Here is a 15,316-nt window from a genome sequence, read left to right on the forward strand (position 1 = left end):
AAGTGACCCAACCCTCAGACACCAAATATCGCAGGTGAAGGTGAGCACACACACACACACACACAAAAGGAAGGTCACTGATCGACAAGAACACGTGACAGAAATCATGACCACCCACCCCACCCGCACCCACCCCACCAAAGTGAATGAAGAACGAACAACATTCCTACCACTTGGCTGCAGTCATGTGTGACGGACTGAACTGACTACAATAATTGTGTAATCGACACGCCCCTCCAGTCATGCCTCACGAGGAATGGTGTAAACAGAGTGTTGTCAGTGGGTCACCTCATTGAAACGCTTACATAACCCACCATTCACTTCCTACAGACGTCATTCAACAGACAAAGTCCGTGTTCACACTCTCGGAAAATGGAGAATCGATTACTCAACATGGCGGATTATTTATTTTAAAAAATTTTAAAAAAAAAGGGGGGGGGGGGGGAGGGGTATAGGGGGGGAGTAGTGGGGGGGGGAGGAGTGGGGGGGATTCCCGGAAAAGCCCACTGGTACATCTCAAAACATGATTGTTCCATTGTTTGAGCAGATGTCTGAATGGCAATATCCACATTTCTTCCCCTCTGTTCTTTCCATTCAGTTTCGTTCCTTGGACGAAAAAATCGTGCTTGTTTAAATAACATAATAATATCAACTCTACTTTTCTTCCCCTGTCCAGAGGAGTAAAGAAGGCCAGTCAAAGAGAGGACCGAAAGGAAGAAATATTGAGTATAAATTTACAATGTTATCAACCAGTTTACAAGTTTTTCCGTCTCAGTCATAAACGGAAAAGTACAGGGGAAGAAATCTGGACACTGCCATTCAAACATCTGCTCAAACAATGGAGCAATCATGTTTTGAGATGGACCAGTGGGCTTTTCCGGGTATATTCCCGTTTAAATCATAGACGTGTGTGTACTTTGATACCTCTCTGAAACTAAATTCGCACATACGAGTGAAGGTGACATTTGTAGCCCACGAAGGCAAAAGAAGAAGAGGAACTAAGTCTCCTAATGCTTTCTTCACTTTCGGTGTTCACCTCTGTCGAATCACTATCGCTGTGTTTCGTGTCAGTTTCAATGTCAGTTTCCTTGTCAAGGGGGCATAACTGAAAGCCTGCGAACTGATCCAGATACGTCACACTGCATGACGATGATAAGGGGGGGAAGGATGGGGAGCAGAAACCTGACCTGTGCACAGACCCATTCAAGGCCTGTGGAAGTTAGTGTAACCTGGATAATTGGTGTTTAGGTGTAACTGTCTGTCAACTCCAATGCTCTTCAATTCATCCAAGCGCGTTGGGTTACGCTGCTGGTCAGGCATCTGCTTGGCAGATGTGGTGTAGCGTAAAGATTGGAAACTAATAAACCCAACTGATTCTTCTGCGGTCAGTCGGATGAGGACGATAAAATTGAGGAATGTCATGTTCACCAGCAAGCTTCGCAGTCTAACGGAAAAGTACAGGGAACGATCTGGACACTGGTCCTTGCAAAATCTGTCAAAAATGAGCATCATGTTTTAATAGGTACACAATGGTTTGGTTATTTCGTTTGTTGAGTGTGTGTACTTGATTTTTGAAACTAAATTCAAATACAGTAAGTGACATTTGTAACACCCACAACAAAAACAAACAGACACAATTTCCTAATGCTTTCGTCACTCGAGTTCACCCCTGTCGATCACTCGACTGTTTTTTCCGTGTCATTCAACACCTTGTCAGTGGAGACAGTAACTGAAAAATGAACGTATCCAGTATATGCTCACTCATGGCGTGATAAGCGCGTGGATGGAAGGATGTGGAGCAATATGATTGTCACGAACCATTCGCCTTTGGGAGGGTTTTAACTTGAAAAAAAAAATGAACGGAAAATATTCTTAGAAAATTGTTTCGGAGAACACACACACGAGAAAGAGGATACTTCGATTCACATTCATTTCCTGGCAAGAACCCATACAAAGGAATACAATATAAATAAACAGTGGGAACAAAGAAACAAAAAATAACAATAAAGATGGCATGTACATCTATCCAAAAAAATAAAGGCATCTATTGTAAGTAATCCAACAGGGGAAAAAACGCCAGAATGTTTGAAATAGTATGTCTCTACTAATCTGAAATTATCTGTCTATTCTAAGGACACTCCATTGTCAAATGATCAAGTGCCAGGACGGTATTTTTGTTGTGTTGTTCCGGAAGCTCTCAAGAACCAGAACAAGATACACGTTATCAGCCAACGCTTGATTAGACCCTCCAAAAAATATTCTTTGACCAGGAAGCCGAAGTGTGTAGAATTCAGAGAAACAGCCACTCCCGAGACCTTTACAAAAACTGTGGGTTGTAAAATAAGATTTACTTTTGACAAGAGGCGTTCAACGTTTCAGACCATAAGTCTGTCTTCAGGGACTGTGTTAGTTGGATATGACAGCATGTGCATCCATTCAAAAGAAAATAAAGGCATCTATTATATGCAATCCAGCAACACTCGGTACACTGTGGAAACAAAAAGCGCCAGCATGTTTGAAATAGTACTATGTGTCGACACTTCCTTGTCAGATGATCGAGTGCCTGGGGTTTTTGTTGTTGTTGTTGTTTTTGTGTGTTGTTTTGTTGCGGAAGCTCTCAATAGCGAGGAAAAGATATACATTATCAACCAACGCTCGATAAGACTAAAAAAAAAAACCAAAACAACCCGACCAGGAAGCTGGAGGGTGTAGATTTCAGAGAAACAGCCACTTCCAACCTGTGTAGCTACTTCCTGCATGGTGCCCTGGTGCATGGAAACAGTATTCACCTTCAGCTCGACTAACAACCTCCTACTTCCCCTTATCTCTCTCTCTCTCTCTCTGCCCCCCCCTCCCCCTCCATCCCCACACCCCCACCCCACCAGTTCCCACCCTCGCCCCGCGCCCTCTTTTTCTCTAGTTTACAACGATAAAATGAAAGATAACTTCCAAGTTCGTTTATTCATTTATAGTCTGTTCATCGAAGATGATGATATCAATGATGATGACTCCCAAGGCTATGAAAACTACAGCACAATTCCCATTTGTTCCCCCTCAAGATGAAATGAGTAATGTTCACACAAAGACGTGATCGTTCACTCCGCTTGACGGGCGCAATAGCCGAGTGGTTAAAGCGTTGGACTGTCAATCTGAGGGTCCCGGGTTCGAATCACGGTGACGGCGCCTGGTGGGTAAAGGGTGGAGATTTTTACGATCTCCCAGGTCAACATATGTGCAGACCTGCTAGTGCCTGAACCCCCTTCGTGTGTATATGCAAGCAGAAGATCAAATACGCACGTTAAAGATCCTGTAATCCATGTCAGCGTTCGGTGGGTTATGGAAACAAGAACATACCCAGCATGCACACCCCCGAAAACGGAGTATGGCTGCCTACATGGCGGGTTAAAAACGGTCATACACGTAAAAGCCCACTCGTGTGCATACGAGTGAACGCAGATGAAGAAGAAGAAGAAGAAGTTCACTCCGCTTGTCACGCAGAGGAGTGGAGGGGAAAAGTATGGATTGTCGAAACTACAAATGGGGAAAGTTTATAAAAACTGTGGGTTGTAAAAAGATTCACCACTGGTAAGAAGCGTTCAACGTTTCAGACCAAAGGTCTGTTGTCAGGAACTGTGTCAGTTGGAAACGACAGTGGGGGTAAGAGCAGGGCTCAAGAAAAGTTATGAGAATGAATCAGTAAAAAAAAGGCAAGGATGGACAGAGAAGTGAGCAGACATCAGGATATGGACACAAAGAGTCAGGTGAGGTGACGGGGGGGGAGTGGGGGGGGGGGATTCTCTTTCTCCCCCTTCCGCCGAGGCGTTTGTTGTTTGAATCTATTCCGTTTTGTATTGGTGACATTGACCCTGACACTTTTTCCTCGGCTAACAAGTCCGATATAACCAGAAACTCAAACATTAACCTTTATTCCAAGTTTTGCAGGAATAATATCCGCAAATCATCTTTCAGCATAAGAGTTGTTAAACTGAGGTTGGAATGCACTGTTAAATGTTACGAAATCAGCTAAAGATATTGAGCAATTAAAAAATCTTCTTGACAGTGATTGTAGATCCATTGTGCAGAAATATAACTTTGATGAACAACTACTTAGGCAAAGAAGCATGCAAATGCAAACCCTAAAACGAAACTACTGTACCAAGAAGGGGCGTGGAAAGGCCGCAAGGCTTAAATTTTGCCCCTAATACTGTACCTGTACCTGTCGTCTTTTATCAGTCCCGTGGGGCCTCCGAAGGGCCTGTGGCGCAATGGATAACGCGTCTGACTACGGATCAGAAGATTCGAGGTTCGAATCCTGGCAGGCTCGATGATTTTTTCTAAGCGCGTTGGGCTATGCTGCTGATCAGGCATCTGCTTGGCAGATGTGGTGTAGCGTATATGGATTTGTCCGAATGCAGTGACGCCTTCATGAGCTACTGAAACTGAAACTGAAACTGTCAGTCCTGTGTAAAAAGAGTGTTTGTTGTTGGGTTCTTTGTTGTTGTTGTTGTTTTATTTGCCCTTTAACGAATTTTGTTCTGCTTTTTAATGGAAAACCACAGCGTGATATCAAGAAGAGAGTAAAGTCACACGTGTGTCTCCGTCTCACTTCCGGGGGCATTCGCTCCACTACCTTTGACCTGACGCCTCGCACCACCACCAGAACGACAGCACGTGGAAAAGCCCGGGCGGCGAGAACGCCCCCTGGGCCGTTGTTTTAAGGGGGGGACACGGCAGTGCACAAGAGACCAAAATAATGATTTTTCATGATTTGGGTTTTTGATGGATTTTAATTCTTGAACATCTCTTCTATCATATGCATAAGTTTTTCCACTGTAAAGATGTCTTTAACAATGAAAATATTTCCAATAAAGATTGTTTGCTGAATCACGAAAGTGTTTATTAATAATTTTTCAGTGTTCAATTTCGATGCAAGTCAAGTTTCTGGCCTTGACAACATACCTTGGACTTGCTCAATGATGAGTGAACCTACAACCATGAGACTTTGCATGATTGTTTTATGACATGTTATTGAAGGTTTGTCACGAGTATGTATGAAAATATTCTCTGGGTTTTAATTCATGTCCGTTCCAATCTTTTTTACCCATTGTAAATTTTGAGGATTTCGCAATACTCAAAATTTCAAAAGTTCATAAAAAGTACAATAATTGAAGAACCAACACAATCGTACGTGAAAATGAAGATAATGTCATTGTGTATCAAGTCCACATGACAAAAGAAGTGTCTGCATGCACCACATGGACCACAAACCCGATTTCTATGATACGTTGTTTGGCGGCCATTTGATTTGTTTCCATAGCAACGGGTATTCACAGAAATCTAAGAACTGAGACTTTTTTTGCGATCCACAAGTGATGATACACCTGAGCAGACAAAAAAAAAGAGAGATATAGTCGGAGAGAGAAAAAAATCGTTATTTGACTGTAGTGTCTGGCCTTAAATCACCAAGGCAGGATTCGAAACTGACCTCAAAATCACTTACTGCGGTCCACGATCTTAGGAAGAATGTGGGTGTCTGAAATGAAGATGGGCAGGGTTGACGACGTGGGAATGGGATTCACCGCTTCCTTGAAACCAGCTCGGCACGCTATGATTACAATCATTTTCACCCCCCAACCCTAAATCCTTAATTAATGGCAGGTCTGCACGCACGCTATCTCACAGCGAATCACGGACTTTAGGCCACCAGGAAGGAGCGGGTTCAAACTGAACATTTCTCCGAAAAGATTTTATTTCTGGCGTGCTCGTATACATAGTTTGTGTGTTATGTGCACTGCACACACACACACACACACACACACACACACACACACAATATCACACACTATCACACACACGCACACACGCGCACACACACACACACACACACACACATACTGTACCTGTCTCTCTGTCTCCACCTTCCCTTCTCTCTATCTCTCTCTATCTCTCTCTCTGTCTCTCTCTGTCTGCCTGTCTGTCTCTCTCTCTCTGTCTCTCTCTCTGTTTCTGTCTGTCTCTCTTTCTCTCTTGGTCTCTCTTGGCCTCTCTCGGTCTCTCTCTCTGTTTCTGTCTGTCTCTCTTTCTCTCTTGGTCTCTCTTGGCCTCTCTCGGTCTCTCTCTCTGTTTCTCTGGCCCCCCCACCCCCGTTCTCTTTATTTATCCCTCCTTTCTCACTGTCTGTCTGTCTCTCTCTCTCTCTCTCTCTCTCTCACTCTCCCCCACCCCACCATCTCTCTCTCTTTCTCTTTCTCTCTCCCTCTCTCTCTCTCTCACCCTCTCTCTCTCTCTTTTCCTCTCCCCCTCTCAGTCTCTTTCTCTTTCCCACCTCCCTCCTTGCCCCCCTCTCCCTATCTCAGTGAGCACGCACACCATTCTGTCACGAACAGGAAGAGAGGCAACTGCACTGGTGTCATACAGGGTCCCCAGTCACTGAGATCGGGTGTAACAGTTACTGGATGAGCGAAGATAACAAGCAGTTTTGCCAAGAATAATGAAGGAAGTATGCAAAGGTCTGGTGATAAGCGTGAGTGCATTGCAATGTGCATAGGCGGACGTCCAGTAATATCTTTTTTTTCTTCTTCATTTTTTAAGTATTCATCAGGCACCTGTGTGCGTCCGTGCGTGCGTATGCGCGCGCGCGTGTGTGTGTGTGTGTGTGTGAATGTGTTTTGTATATGCTTACGTTCCTTTTTCTTTGTATGTGCATCTGCGTGCATCTTTGTGAGTTATATGTGCGTCCGTGTGTATGTTCCTGTAACGGTTCGCTTGCCGCACGCTCGCTTGTGTGTGTCTGGGTTTTGCGCATCGTATATGTAAGCGCTTGTGAACGCTCCTGAGTAGCCAGGGGAAAAAAATTTTAATAAGAAATAAAAAAAAAAACGAAAATGTTTACTCCGGGGTGATATTCTCGTGAAGTTATCTTCTAGCGTAACACCGGTTGTTCAGTGCACAGTCGATGACCAAAGCCAAACTGACCACAGCCATAACACCATAGGGTTAGACCCCGGGTCAGCGGTGTGTTAATTTCATATTGACTTTTCTTCTTCTTCTTCTTCTTCTTCTTCAGTCTCTTCACAGTGTCAGTCCAATCCGTCTGATGAATGACACTGTCCTCTCCAAGTCATGTCTGGAGTTATGGAACTTGGTGTGCAAAAGGGTTTTAGTGTCGGCCACACGATATCTTTGACCTTTGAACTGACCGACTTATCTGATGTATAAACACTTGAAAGTGGAGTCTTTCGCATCTTGAAGGTCGTGCTTAATCACCCTTCACATGGGAGGTGAATGTTATTGAGTGTCATCATGTTAAAGTTCTGTGTGTGTGTGTGTGTGTGTGTGTAATAGTGTGTGTGTGTGTGTGTTTGTGTGTGTGTGTGTGTGTGTGTGTGTGTGTGTGTGTGTAAGTGTGTCTGTGTGTGTCTGTGTGTCTGTCTGTGTGTTTCAAGTCACCCGATACTTACTCTGATGATTCACCCATGTAGATTTTTTCCCCTTTACCTGCATGGCTTTTTATTTTTCATTTTGAACAGTTCAGTTAAAAACTGGTGATTCACAACTGTGTGAGTTTTGTGTTTGTGTGGGTTGTGTGTGTGTGTGTGTGTGCGCGCGCGCGCGCGCGCGACTGTCTGTATTTCAGTTTTACAATTTCAAGGAGTCAACTGTGAAGAAAAACTGACCTAGCATACACATAAAATGCAGTGACCGGGTTTTGAAAGCCGTATTGCTCATTTTAAACAGTTCATTTGAGAACTGGTGATTCACAAGTGTGTGAGTTTCAAGTTATGTTTGTGTATGTGTGTGTATGTGTTTGTGTGTGCGTGTGTATGTGTGCGTGTGCACGTGCGCGCGACTCTCTGTGTTTCAATTTCACAAGTTTCAAGAAGGCGTCAACTGTGAAGAAAAACTGACTTGGCATTCGTATAAAATGCAGCGACCAGGCTTTGAAAGCCCGTCAAAAACGCAACCTTCACCCAACCAAGACCCAAACCCCAAACATCTTGATCTAAACATATGATTTCATACCAGCCGCTGTGGCCAAGTGGTTAGTGTCATAGTCTGATGACTGGGAGGACACGGGTTCGAGTCACAGCAGAGATGGGTTGTTTTTTCGGCCTGTGGTTGGCTCCTACACAGAGCTGAGTATACTGTGGACTCCAATGGGCAGACTGGGGCCGCAGAGAAAAGGACCGTCCACTACACGGATCTGTCTTTGGGAGTGTTACTCGAGTTTCTTATCAGCTCTGCAGGTGTCTGTATCTTTCGAGGCTGTTGAAAGGAAGCGTAGAGTACAGCTGTATCATTTGGCTCTAAACGTGAAAAGGAACTCCTTACCAACAGTGTCATCTTCATCTTCATTCATCATCAACAATGCAAATAAATGTCCCACATTTTGTGGCCTTTCATGTCATGCTCTCATGGTGACCCGAGTTTTGATCCATCCCCAGTTCCATTGCTTGTGGTGAGTCTATGCCAAGGTCTTCGGCATCAGCAGATTCACTGGAGGGATGTGGGTGTGGTTTCCACTCTGGAGGGGGCAATCAAGTCTGCTCCACGACAAGGCGATTATTGTCGTCAGTAAGGATTAGTGTGTTATGTCCCGCGTATGTTGAATCAGAACAGGCACTGCTGAACACCTCCGAAATGTCTTGGCAGCAGTCAGTGCAGGATCTCAATCAGTGTGTGGCTCTCTGGCGACCTAACATGGATAGTTCCCTGTGGAGTGCCAGTCTGCAACAGACGACCCTGGGTGTGACCATGTATGGGGGACTAAGGGTAAGCGGAGTGAAGTAATGTCACTGAATGGTGCAGGTGATGGGTAGCAAAAAGAAATTGCTTTGTCGTGGAACAGACATGAGTGTCCCCTCCAGTGCGGAAACCGCCACCACGTCCCTCCATTAACAGCCCCCAGTGGATCTGCCAACATGAAGACCCTGAAATGATCTCGATCACCACAAGCATGGAACTGGGGGTGGATCAAAACTGAGGTCACCTTTTTTTTCTCAAGGCCTGACTAAGCGCGTTGGGTTACGCTGCTGGTCAGGCATCTGCTTGGCAGATGTGGTGTAGCGTATATGGATTTGACCGAACGCAGTGACGCCTCCTTCAGCTACTGATACTGAGATCACCGTGAGAGCTTCACATGAAGGGCCACAGAATGTGGGACAATTTCTTGCATTGTTTATGATGTATGAAGCTGAAGATGATAATGTTGGTTTTGAGGTCCTCTTCAGGTTTAGGGCCAAATGATAAAGCTGTACTCTACGCTTCCTTATTAAAATATCTCGGCATCAACCAGCCTCAAAAGATGCAGACACATGGATAGTTGATAAAGAACCTGGAGCATCACTCCCAAAAACACATCCGCGTAAGGGATGATCCTCTTCTCTGCGGCCCCAGTCTACCCAGTTGAGTCCACAGTATACTCAGCTCTGGGAAGGTGCAAACGACAACAACAACAACAACAACAACAAAAAAAAAAAAAAACTCTGCTGACTCCCCGCCGGCGTCAGTCTAACCCGTCATGGCAACACCAATTCGCACGGAACGGCTTCTCTCTCTCTCTCTCTCTCTCTCTCTCTCTCTCTCTCTCTCTATCTATCTATCTATCTATCTCTCTTGCTGGAGGATGGAGAAGAGTGAGAAGAAGAAGGGGGTTGTGGAAGAGAGGTTGATATCAGAAGTGGGAGGAGGAGGAGGAAGCCTCAGTGGAGTAAAGTTCTTTGATAAATGTAACCACACACACACACACACACACACACACACTTTAAAAGACACCACATTAACAGTCCAGGGCAGACACAAAAATGGTCTAAACGTGAGCAACAAAACCGTTCCTTTTATAGAATGAATCATACTGTTCACACAAGTACAAAGTTTACCGCTGTAGGTGGGCGGGAACATAGGTAGATTTTGATTTTCAGTAATTATTGTTCAAACTTCTGGCCTAGAGAGAGCACCTTACAAAGAGTCGCAAGGTGAGAACCACAAGGGTTTCGCAAAGGCGGTCGCCAGAGGAAAGCGTTTAGCGCTCTCGTACAGAAAATAAGAGAACTCATCAGTGGGGTCAAAAGGAAACAAACATTTTTAATTTCATGTACTTTATACTAAATTGGTAGAAGACGCAAATTTGCTTTTATAAATGTTTTCCAGTTTCTTACCAGTCGTGACATTTCTTAAAGAATGAAAACAGTATTGTACAATACTGTAAGTACAATTTTGTTGACATTTTACGCAATGCACAACTTGGAAATACTTCATGCTCTGCTTATTAACGTGTAGAATATAAGTATCTAAATACATGTTAACCAGGTATGTTTGAATGAACATTGTCAGAACACTGTCCAGACAATTAATTCAGAGAGCATGGAAGGCAGATGGTGGCAAAATCGACCAACATCATGTCTTAGTGTGAAAAGAACGGTATGAAATACATGTATTTCTTTGGAAATGAACCGGTATTTGCAAATGTGACTCTTGAACCCTGGCACAGTAGACACGTCAGTTTAGCGTGGGAAAGAGAATGCATGTGGCTGGGGTATGAAGGTGGCAAAATGAAGTGCATCAGATAGTCATGAAGAGTCAAGACTGCGTGGAAGATGAAAATGGGTCAGTCTCCAGAACTTTGTTGGAAATCGGGGTCTCTCGGTCTGATGTGTTTACAATAATTATTCTAATATTTCACATGTTATCAGATTGCAACTGAACAGAGAAATGTCTGCAACAATTTTGTGAGAATCTGTTCTGTCCTCGTGTCTTAAATGTGTTGAAAATTATTAAAAACATCCAAAATTTCGGCGCCATTTTGTGATATGGCTATGTGTCTGAACTTGAAGTGGTCAGAAACAAATAAGTACAAATCTGATTAAAATCCAGTACATACAGACCTGATCTACATTCATTTGTTGTTATCATAAAACATTGATCATCAAAACAAAAAAAAAAGGTAACATATTAAGTCTGAAATATTACGCAGAAAACCTGCGTGACAGACGTAAAATTGAAGATAGATGAGTTGACCACCTGCTGCAAGTAAAGAACGTGTAGTGTAATCGCGAATGTATTTGCCTTTGAATGAATGAAAAACATGTCAAGTGGAACGGGTTGTTAACGTCATTTTCTCTGCAAATACTTTGTCAGTTGACACCAAATTTGGCATAAAAATAGGAAAAATTCAGTTCTTTCCAGTCGTCTTGTTTAAAACAATATTGCACCTCTGGGATGGGCACAAAAAAATAAATAATGAAGCCTAATTATATGCAAACTGCATTTTCTGTTATATTTATATTTTTTGTATTCTCTAAACTTGGCACTTTGACCTCTTATTCTGACACAACAACAAGAGGAGTCATTATTATCATTTTTTGTTCAAACAGGAACTTCTTTTGCTAAGCATGGAATTTTTATTTATTTTGCAAACGTTCTGGTGCAGATAGTAAAAAAGGGAAATTACTCTGTAATTAATGCTAGGGGACTTAATTTATCACAAGTGAGTCTTGGAAGGCCTTGCCTCTCTTGTTGTTGCTGTTGGTGGTTTTTTTGGTTGTTGTTTTTTTTTTGGGGGGGGGGGGTTGTGTGTGTTTTTTTGTGCGTGTGTGTGTGTTTTTGTTGTTGGGTTTTTTTTGGTTGTTTTCTTGTGTGTGTTTTTTTGTTGTTTTTTGCATCCTGCCCTCAGGGCAAAGAACACAACAAACAAGCAACAACAAAAGAACTAGAGAGGGAGAGAGAGAGAGGATATGCTGACAAGATTCCCTTCAAAATGTGTTAGTTACGACATACACAATCCAGGTATACCTTCCTTAAAATATATTTCAAACAGGGCCTACTCAGTGATATCTCCATCTCAAATGAAATTGATTTTCCGTACAAGAAAAAGATTTCATGGTACGAGTTAGTTTAATTTGGGTACACATTAGCTTAATTTGGGTATATATGTTGTACAGAGCATTCTTTCCTCCTCCACCCTCAGACTGCGAACCCCCTCCCCACGTCCCTTCCTTATTCTGAGACAGAAGTACAAAGAATGAGAAACAGGATGCGAATCACACTGCATCGATTATAAGTCTGTTCGATAGCTGTACATCTGTAGTACAGTGCTCATGAAAGGAAATACCATATATCTCTGGAAGATTGGGGAAAAAAAAGTGGTATCAACACGTAGCAATACATAATAATAACAGGCAAAAAATTTGTGCAGTCGACACGAAGTGCCATTGACATGTTGTAGAGCTTGGCTGTGACGATCGATAACACAGCGTACTATCGACACATTGTGCTAATGAATGCAGCGACAACACGTAGCACTATTGACAGGTTGCACTATCGGGGGGTGCATGTATTGGGGATGTTGCAGTACAGAACATTTTTTTTACCTTGAGTGGTGGTCTGGACGCTAGTCATTCGGATGAGAAGATACACCGAGGTCCCGTGTGCAGCATACACTTTGCGCATGTAAAAGTACCCACCGCAACAAAAGGGTTGTCCATAACATTCATAGTGTTGATTCTCTATGATTTCACACATAGGCTTAAAAAGAAATCCAATAATAAAGGACTTAACTCTATTTTCCAGAGTAATTTGCGTGTGCGAGTGCATGCTCATTACAAAATTACGAGTTTAGCGCAGTGTATTCCTTCTGGTGTGTGCTTGTGCAGCAGTGTACATGCCTGTGACGTGCATGTTGTGTGAACTATGTGTTAGAATAACTAATGTACATGAGGCATAGAGAAGTTTAAAAACGAAAGAGAAAGAAAAGTATTTATAAGCCAAGAAATGTAGTGAACTGCAAAAAAATACCAAGTGATAATTATCAAAGGCGAAATTCATCTTCAGAATCAATCGAATTCAAAATTATCTAGGCAACACCAATCAAGCCAGTCAGAGAGTCTATAGTATCTTGTTTTCTACAAAAGCTTTCGATATCTTAAATAGTTATTCTCAACAGCTGTTTAGTACAAAGCAGGTTCTATATTGGGCAAATATCGTTTCCTAGTTGTAATACTTCAATGGCAAATGATCTCACTCTCCCATCCCCTTCCCTCCCATTTCATAAAACACTCAAAACCCAGCTTCTATCGTTCTGGTCTTTTTCCACCCACTCCACAGTGATTGTAACGAAAGCGTGCAATGGCTTATGCAGAAAGCACTGACACAATCAAAGTTTTTATTATTGTATGCCAGTGTTATTTTCTTGTATGCATGCGAGTGAAATACTGGGTACTAGTTTAGTTACACATGTGCCAAACTTTATGTGAGGAGTTAAGATGTTTACAGCAGGTCAAAGTGTCAGGGGCTGGCAATTTTGTCCATTATTTTGCTCTCTGGACAGGTAAAGGAAAAATGAAATAGGCAGACAGAGAGAGAGAACTGTCTCAAGGAGGCGTCACTGCATTCAAACAGATCCATGATGTACGATACAGACACAGATGCCCGTTTGCAACATAACCCAGCGCATTAGCCAGGCCTCATGTGAATGTGTGCGTGTGTCTTTCAGGAATTCTGTAGAATTTTGCCAGAGGACAGAACTTGCATTGCCATGGGTTCTTTTTCAGTGCATAAAATGCATGCTGCATAAGGGAACTTCATCATCTCATTTGGAATAACTAGACATCGTTTCATTTTCAGTCCAACTTGGCAGAAGAATATGGGATTATTTTCACACTGGGGTGGATATTTTGGTTTCTTGTAAACTAAGTTGGGTGGTTGGTTTGTTACTTTTTTTTTGTGAGGAGCAAAAATAGAATAAATGTAAATAACTACAAATGTTATACAACATATTTTGAAATAGTTGCAGAAATTTAAGGAGTGTTGAGTTAGTTTTCCAAATGTGGAGTTGGGTCTCAGTGATAATAGGAAAACTGAATAGAAATAGCTGAATTTTTTCAATGTTTCACAACTGAATTCCTCTGCATAAAAGCAAGCGAAAACTGATTGTTTGGGGCATGTTTAAGGGATTGTATGTGAAATCATTGGTAATTAGAGTTGGTTGGTATAACATTAAATGAAAACCAGAAAATGTTAATGCTTATTTTCCTCAATGCAATATTAAAAAATGAAAAAAGTGCTTTCCTGACTTGGTAAATTTTCAATTGCTAAGGGAGATAATTTGGTAAAGAGTTGTCTTTATGATGCAAGTCAGATAGTGGTTTGCCTAGTTTTGGGGTCAAACAAACAAAAAAGTTTAGATGTTTATAAATAATCTAAAACAATAATGATAATATTATTTTGATATAAATAAAATCTATTTCAGCTTTCAGTGTATAATTTATGGAGATTTGATACTGTAAATTATGTTGGGATATTTTAACATGACCCATTTATGTGGTAGCGTTTGTAATTTTAGGAAAATAGGCTGAAGAAACAAAGACTTCGAGAAATTACAATGAAACCATTCTAAACAAAACCACAGACACTGAAATTAAAAGGAGAATATTTGTTTGCCGAGACGAATAGCTGAACTGGAAAAATAGGTGTCAACAGCCAGAGACAGGAAGAATAAAGTTTAAGAGGATAATGGGGAAACAAGAAAAAAAAGATGGAAGAAAACTGAACAAAGAACATTAAGTGTTTCGTAGTATTAAGTAGTCTTGTGTTTGTTTAAAGAAGAAAGAAGGGAAGAAAAAGCCGACACTGTAATTCTTCGTTATCCCTGGATCATACGCCTGTGGCAAGGGAAGTAGTTTAGTTGCTTGCCTTTCTTCTTGCGTCCTTCTTCTGATCTGCTGGCATTTCCCCACAGTGATGTTCAAAAGACCATTGAAAACAAACCTGATCAAATGGACAGTATTGTGTGTATCATTCTAGGTTATGCCCCTTGAATGAACCATCAGCCACTCAGATTACTATTTGTCTCATTTTTTTAATTTTAAACATTTTATATTTAAATTTAAATTCAGCGTGGATGTGCTTTGACAGAAAAGCCAAATTCAAAACCTTCTTCGAACCTACATAATTTTTTTGAAACATTCAAGGACATAAAAAGGCTAGTTTTAGTAGGGTTTTTTTTTTTAAGAATTTTTTTAAAACTTTTAAACCATTCAAGTCCTATCACTCATTTTGAATAATTTATATGGTTTTAGTTTTTCTTAAAAATACCAGTGGCCAAATATTGAGAACACGTAATCAAAATGCTTGTTATTTTGAATTCCAGCTTATGCCCCTTGCATGAATCCTCTCTTGTGTGTGGTAAACTTCAAATTCATTTTTCTTCAACAAATTCCTGGCTGGTCAATACCAAATTTGGCTTTAAAAATATGAAGAACAAATCAAAGAACAAATGGCACAAAAAATCCCAAAATATTTCCACTGTCAGGTTTCTGTT

At 41.7% G+C, this 15,316-nt stretch overlaps 1 non-coding gene across 1 annotated transcript; it reads left to right on the top strand.

The window, feature by feature from the left end:
• Positions 1–4,251: 4,251 nt before the first annotated feature.
• On the top strand, positions 4,252–4,324 carry Trnar-acg (transfer RNA arginine (anticodon ACG)). The gene has a single exon. It is a non-coding gene; the product is annotated as a tRNA-Arg (tRNA).
• The last annotated feature ends 10,992 nt before the right edge of the window (positions 4,325–15,316 follow it).

Source organism: Babylonia areolata, chromosome 15 (genome assembly GCF_041734735.1).
Source record: "Babylonia areolata isolate BAREFJ2019XMU chromosome 15, ASM4173473v1, whole genome shotgun sequence".
NCBI classification, from domain to species: domain Eukaryota; kingdom Metazoa; phylum Mollusca; class Gastropoda; order Neogastropoda; family Buccinidae; genus Babylonia; species Babylonia areolata.